At 42.4% G+C, this 6,396-nt stretch overlaps 1 long non-coding RNA gene across 1 annotated transcript; it reads right to left on the bottom strand.

Annotated features, from left to right (window-relative positions):
- Positions 1-430: 430 nt before the first annotated feature.
- Positions 431-2,635, bottom strand: LOC109752381 (uncharacterized). The gene is made up of 4 exons (XR_002230288.4): positions 2,341-2,635; positions 2,130-2,228; positions 1,528-1,618; positions 431-783 (listed from the first exon to the last, which is right to left on the bottom strand). It is a non-coding gene; the product is annotated as an uncharacterized lncRNA (long non-coding RNA).
- Positions 2,636-6,396: the final 3,761 nt, after the last annotated feature.

The following is a 6,396-nucleotide window of genomic DNA, read 5'->3' as shown; positions in this document are numbered from 1 at the left end:
TGCTTCAAAGTAGCACCATGTTTTTCATATAAAGAGTCTCCTATGTTGTCACTTTCATATACAGCTCATTTGGCACCCAGGTTTTTATTTCATTTGGTGGAAATGAAATGAAATCCCATTCCTAGAAGGATTTCATTTGGTGGATTTTTAATTCCAAGTTGAATTTTCTTGTTTGGCTGCCAGCGGATTTGTGAAATGAATGTTATATGTTGTTTGGCTGCTATGTTGAATTGTAATCACTATCAAAATGCATATCTCAGCATGTACATTCACACATTTAAAATCTAAAAATGATAATCAACCAAAAAATAACTGTTTATTTTCTTCAATGATCAAGAACAAAAAGTTCTAGACAGCATCATCGTCATTCACACATCCAAATATGTCAAATATAATCATCTAAAATGCAGATGATAATAGTGATAAGATCTTTGAAGGACCATAAAGCAGAAATCGACATATTTAAATTCAATTACAACTACCATGTCCATCTCCATAAAGCACAAAATGTAGTACAACACAAAAAAAACAAAGCTTCATTAAGCTTCAAAGTTTGTAGTAAGCAAGGTTTGGAAGATAAAATACTGCAGCTTATAATCACAAGTGCATTACAACAATAAAAACTAAAAATTTGCATCCAATTAAGGTCATATAGCTTGACTCGAGGACCCGTTTCTTTTCCATTCGACTTGAGCATGATGTCATAGACTGCCAACATGTCATCTTCTAGCTCAAACAATCACCGCTGCCCGCTTTCTTGTCTTTGTCTTCTCACCCATTGAACTAGCAAAATTAGGAGCAAGACATCAATTTGGCATCAATGAAAGGTAATGCATACTCATCAAAGAATAATATATTGTTCATTAAGAAAACTGATGGACAATTACGTGTGCCATTTTAACAGTGTGCATGAGTTAACATTAGAGAACGACATGTCATAAAACAATTATAACATTTTAGCATATGAAGTTTCAGAACCTGAAAATAACCCTGTTGGATAGCTTGTTTCCTTCCAGAATTATTGTTGCTGCTGCGACAGAATATGGTCTATCATGGTAGTCTATTGTTGAGTGAATTTCTTTATAAATTCTAGCTTCAGCGGCAATAGCAAGTACATGCAGAAGAGTCAGTTGTGACCAACAGTTTTTGTGGAATAGCTCGACTGATTGATGTCCATAGAGAGAATCCGGAAAAAATAAAAAACTAACGAATATGGCTTTGGCAATGTGCATGGTGTTATGTTAAAAGTTGTTAACCATTCTGGAGAAAGAAGGCCAACAGTAAATAATTTTTGTGTGGTCAAATATCCTTCTTTCTGCTGTTGTGAGCAATATGAGGTGTCCACTGAAGTCAGCTATCTGATATGTGTGCAGTCCTAGAAAGGTTATTCACACACACCAACTGGCTCCACTTACTTGTTACAAAGGTTATTCACAAACACCAACAAAGAGTGCATCAACCAATGGTCTAATAGCACTCCAATATCACTATGAAGAATTAATATGTCATGGAATTACTAGTACTCACCAACGCACATAGGTTACTTCAGGACACTACTCGAGTGAGTGCATCAACCAATTGCTTGCTCGACTTACTTGTTGCTTATCTCCAACATCATCTGATGTAATTAGCAAAAAAGAAAAAATAAACTATTAAATACCCTCAATAGACTGAGAGGCAAAGACTTGAAGATACAAACAAGAAACTGAGTTAAGAACTTAAGCAGGCACGCTGTTCATTATACAATGTTGGCAAAGCTTCATAGGGAGTGGCATTAGGTTAAAGAGTATACTATTACCTGCCCTTCACTACATATAATGTTGTTGGCAAGACTTAGATTACACCGCCAAATTTGTCATAACTATAAGTACAAATTGGTCAATAGCTTTTTCTTCCATAGATTTAGCACTAGTAATTTGTAAATTGTTAGGTTAAATTTGTAAGGTTGTCATCCTATTTTTAATTGCATCAGGTTCCATACATTATACGTACAACCTGAGTAAACAAAAAGCTATACATCAGGTTAAGGATTATACTGTACACGTGCAAATTACAACAAGAACGCGCTCATTAATTGTTTCTATATCCAATAGCATTAATTAAGCAGCCACGCCATGGATGGAGCTTACTCGCCGAAGGTGGATGAAGTTCATGGCTTGGACATCAGGATCCGACAAGGGGTGGATGGATCCGGCAATGGATGAGAGCAGATGGACGAGGATGACGTCCTGCCGTCGATCGAGTGGACTGGGTTAGGGCTGTGAGATGCAATAGAAGATAGTGGGAAGAAGAGGCAGAGGAGAAGCATACCGACGGCGAGAGGGATAGGTTACAAGTTACCTTGACATCGGGGTGTCCTTGCGACCTTGCCCGAGGGGTACGGTGGGACATGGGCGGAGGAGAGGGAGCAGGAGGGGGCGACCTTGACGGCGGAGAGGGAGCAGGATGGGGCGACCGTGCCGGAGGAGAGGGAGCAGGCCGTGGTGACCTTGCCAGAGGAGAGGAAACGGGGCGGGGTGACCTTGCCGGAGGAGAGGGTGGCGGCGAGGTGGAGTCATTGGCGTCGGGGGATAGGGATCGGGAGAGGAGGGCTCCGTCGAATCCATGCAAATGACAATGTCCCAGGAGGGATTTCGGTCCAGGCAAGGTTCCTATTCGCTGGAATTAATAAATGAATTCCAAGCTCCAATTCCATGACAGCAAAACAAGTTGGGGTCGGAATTAAGAAATGAAATCCGCGAATTCCGACCCAAATGAAAGGAGCCAAACGAGCTGTTATAGAACTTGGCTTGTATATTCTGATGATGGGTTTCCTCAAATGCCTGACGTCTTCATGAGCAAGCAAGTTGGATGCACACCCACTTAGTTTTCAAATTGAGCTCTCATACACTTATAGCTCTTAGTGCATCCATTGCATGGCAATCCCTACTCCTCGCATTGACATCAATTGATGAGCAACTCCATAGCCTCGTTGATTAGTCGTGCCAACGTGAAACTATCTTCCTTTTTGCCTTCCCCATATTAACCTCTATCACCGTATTCTATTCCACCCATAGTGCTATGTCCATGGCTTACGCTCATGTATTGCATGGGGGTTGAAAAAGCTGAAGTGCGTTAAAAAGTATGAAACAATTACTCGGCTGAGGGTTGTACATGATTTATATTTCGTGTTAAGAAGATGGGGCATGGCAAGGTTAAATGATTTTGTAGGGATAGCATTCTTTAGCATTTTTATTTTGAAAGGCATGATTGTTTGTTGGTATGCCTGAGTATTGATGTCTTCATATCAAATATAGACTATTGCTTTGAATCATTCGGATCTTAATATTCATACCGTAAAAGAAAGATTACATGATTAACATGTTAGGTAGTATTCCACATCAAAAATGTTGTTTTTACCATTTACCTACTCGAGGACGAGCAGGAATTAAGCTTGGGGATGCTTGACACGTCTCCAATATATCTATAATTTTTTATCATTCCATGCTATTATAGTATCAATCTTGGATGTTTTATATGCAATTATATGTTATTTTATATCATTTTTTGGGACTAACCTATTAAGCCTAGTGCCAGGTGCTGCTTTTTTGCATGTTTTTGTTTTTTCGGGAAATTAGTACCAAACGGAGTCCAAACGCTACGAAACTTTTTGACGGTTTTTTTCTGGACAAGAGAGACCCTAGAAGCTTCAGGAGGAGACCAAACGGCAACCGAGGAGATGACAAGCCAACAGGGCGCACCCAGGGGGTAGGCGCGCTCTATCTTGTGGGCCCCATAGGCCTGACCTAATTCCACCTCTATAAATACTCTAAAATCGGGAAACCAATAGAGAGCCACGCAAAACACATTCTTTGCCGCCCCAAGTTTCTGTTCTTCCTTGGTCCCATTTGGAGGCCTTTTCTGGCACTCTGCTGGAGGGGGAATCAATCACGGAGGGCTTCTGCATCATCCATCCTTGCTACCCTCCGATGATGCGTGAGTAGTTCACTACAGACCTACGGGTCCATAGCTAGTAGCTAGATGGCTTCTTCTCTCTCTCTCTCTTTGATCTTCAATACAATGTTCTCGTCGATGTTCTTGGAGTTCTATTCGATGTAATCTTCTTTTGCGGTGTGTTTGTTGGGATCCAAAGAATTAGGGGTTTATGATCTGAATAATTGTGAATATTAATGGAGTCTTTTCTAAAATTTATTATGCATGATTGTTATAGCTTTGTATTTCTCCTCGATCTATCCGTTTGGTTTGGCCAACTAGATTGATTTATCTTTAGCGGGAGAGGTGCTTTGTAATGGGTTCAATCTTGCGGTGCTCTATATCCCAGTGATAGAAAGGGATAAACACGTATTTGTATTGTTGCCACTAAGGATAAAACGGCGGGGTTTATTAATATTGATTGGGTTTACTTTGTTCGCGTCATGTCATCTTGCTCAAGTGTTACTCTGATTTATACTTAATACCCTAGATGCATGTTGGATACCGGTCGATGGGTGGAGTAATAGTAGTAGATGAAGGCAGGAGTCAGTCTACTTGTCTCAGATGTGATGCTTGTATACATGATCATTGCCTTGAATATTGTCATAACTATGCGCTTTTCTATCAATTGCCAAAAGTAATTGTTCACCCATGGTATGCTATGTGTTCGAGAGAGAAGCCTCTAGTGAAAACAATAGCCAACGGGTCTACTTTTATCATATATAAAAACATAAAAATACTCTGCTGTAATTTTCTATTTTATTTTATCTTTATAATTTATCTATCTACAACTATGAGCTTTAATCCTTGCAAGTAACCGCCGAGGGGATTGACAAAGCCCTTGTTTGCGTTGGGTGCAAATATTTGCTTTTGTGTGTGCAGGTGTTGTTCACGAGGCTTTGCGTGATTCTCCTACTGGATTGACAACCTTGGTTCTTAACTGAGGGAAATACTTATCTCTACTGTATTGCATCATCCTCTTCTTTTCGGGGAAATCCCAGCGCAACTCACAAGTAGCACCCGTTGATGGAAATGCATGAAAATCATTCAACGTAAAACATAAAAGATTTGTTGCAGATCCCCATAAATTGAGTTTAGGATTTGCAACTTATGGATTCAATCCCTTTGGATACATGAGCAGTGCATACAGTATGTGGCCTGTTTTTGTCATTCCATACAACTTCCCACCCTGGATGTGCATGGACTAATCCAGTTTCATGATGGCATTGTTGATCCCTAGAAAATACTCACCAGGAAAGGATTTTCATATGTTGTGGGATGGTGTGGAAACGATGGACGTATGCATGCCAAAACCTTTCAATCTGCGTGCGATGCTTATTTGGTCCATTTATGATTATCCTGCATATGGCACTACCTCAGGTCGAAGCACAAAGGGTTATTTGCCATGGCCATTGGGCCGCCATCCTCAAAACTTTGAAGAGTGACTCAGTTCATTCACCTAATCGATTATGATTACCATCTTCCCCATGCGACCAACACGGTTGCTTCCTAATAACCCTAGCCGGCTCCACCCTTGACAATGGCTTAAACATAGCCTTTGGCGTGCCACCCTATGCCTCCTCATTGTCCAACGATCCGTCGACAACTTGTCTGGACGACCCCTCTTTGATGACATGGACGTGAGACATATGACCATGATGTAATAAAAGAATTGTGAGCGTGAAGAGAAGAGCCAAACAAATGCAAAACTCAACTGCACAAGGAACAACTTGGTGGCTCGCAACTTCGTCCTCCACTTGTGATAAGAAAAACATGAGCATTTAATATGATCACCGACAGTACATCCCATGCACAGGGATTGGGTTAGGGAGATGGGAAAATAAATTAGGGTCGTCGGCCATCGGGAGCGCATCCTTTTATGCAGCCACCAAAGCGACACAACCACCTTAAGAAAAGATAAAAAAGTCCATGGAATCGGGTCGGTCTGTCAGCGTCTTCGCCCCCCGGGTGGCTGGTTTAGTCGCGCCATCCAGGTGCGTCCGTGCGTGCTTGTCAGTTGTTTGCCGTTTTGCTATGGAACTTGGGTCGTTGGGCTCACACCACGCGTGTTGCTTTCGCGTACCCAGTTGGGCCCAACGAAACAAACCGAAACAGGCCACCACGAGGCGAATGACCCTTACTGGCTACACCACACGCGAGCCCGCGCTGCGGGCGCGACGAAGGACCCAACTGGTGCGAGCGAACCAGCTCGACAAAGGGTAAATGATCCTAATAGGCCGGACCCAAGCGTGCAGCGGTGCAATCGGGCCTGGAGCCCGTCCCGCTTGTTGCAACCAAACCAGCTCGACAGGTGCGACGCAGAGCAAGCGACGTCGACATGTGCGTCCAGCATCCCCTTCACGCGTGAGCGACCTCGCGAGGCACCGCATGCGGGCACCACCGACACCGTCGCATGACAGTGGC

Source organism: Aegilops tauschii, chromosome 3 (genome assembly GCF_002575655.3).
Source record: "Aegilops tauschii subsp. strangulata cultivar AL8/78 chromosome 3, Aet v6.0, whole genome shotgun sequence".
NCBI classification, from domain to species: domain Eukaryota; kingdom Viridiplantae; phylum Streptophyta; class Magnoliopsida; order Poales; family Poaceae; genus Aegilops; species Aegilops tauschii.
The sequence above is the reverse complement of the archived record's forward strand: the minus strand, read 5'-3'. Positions and strand labels throughout refer to the sequence as shown.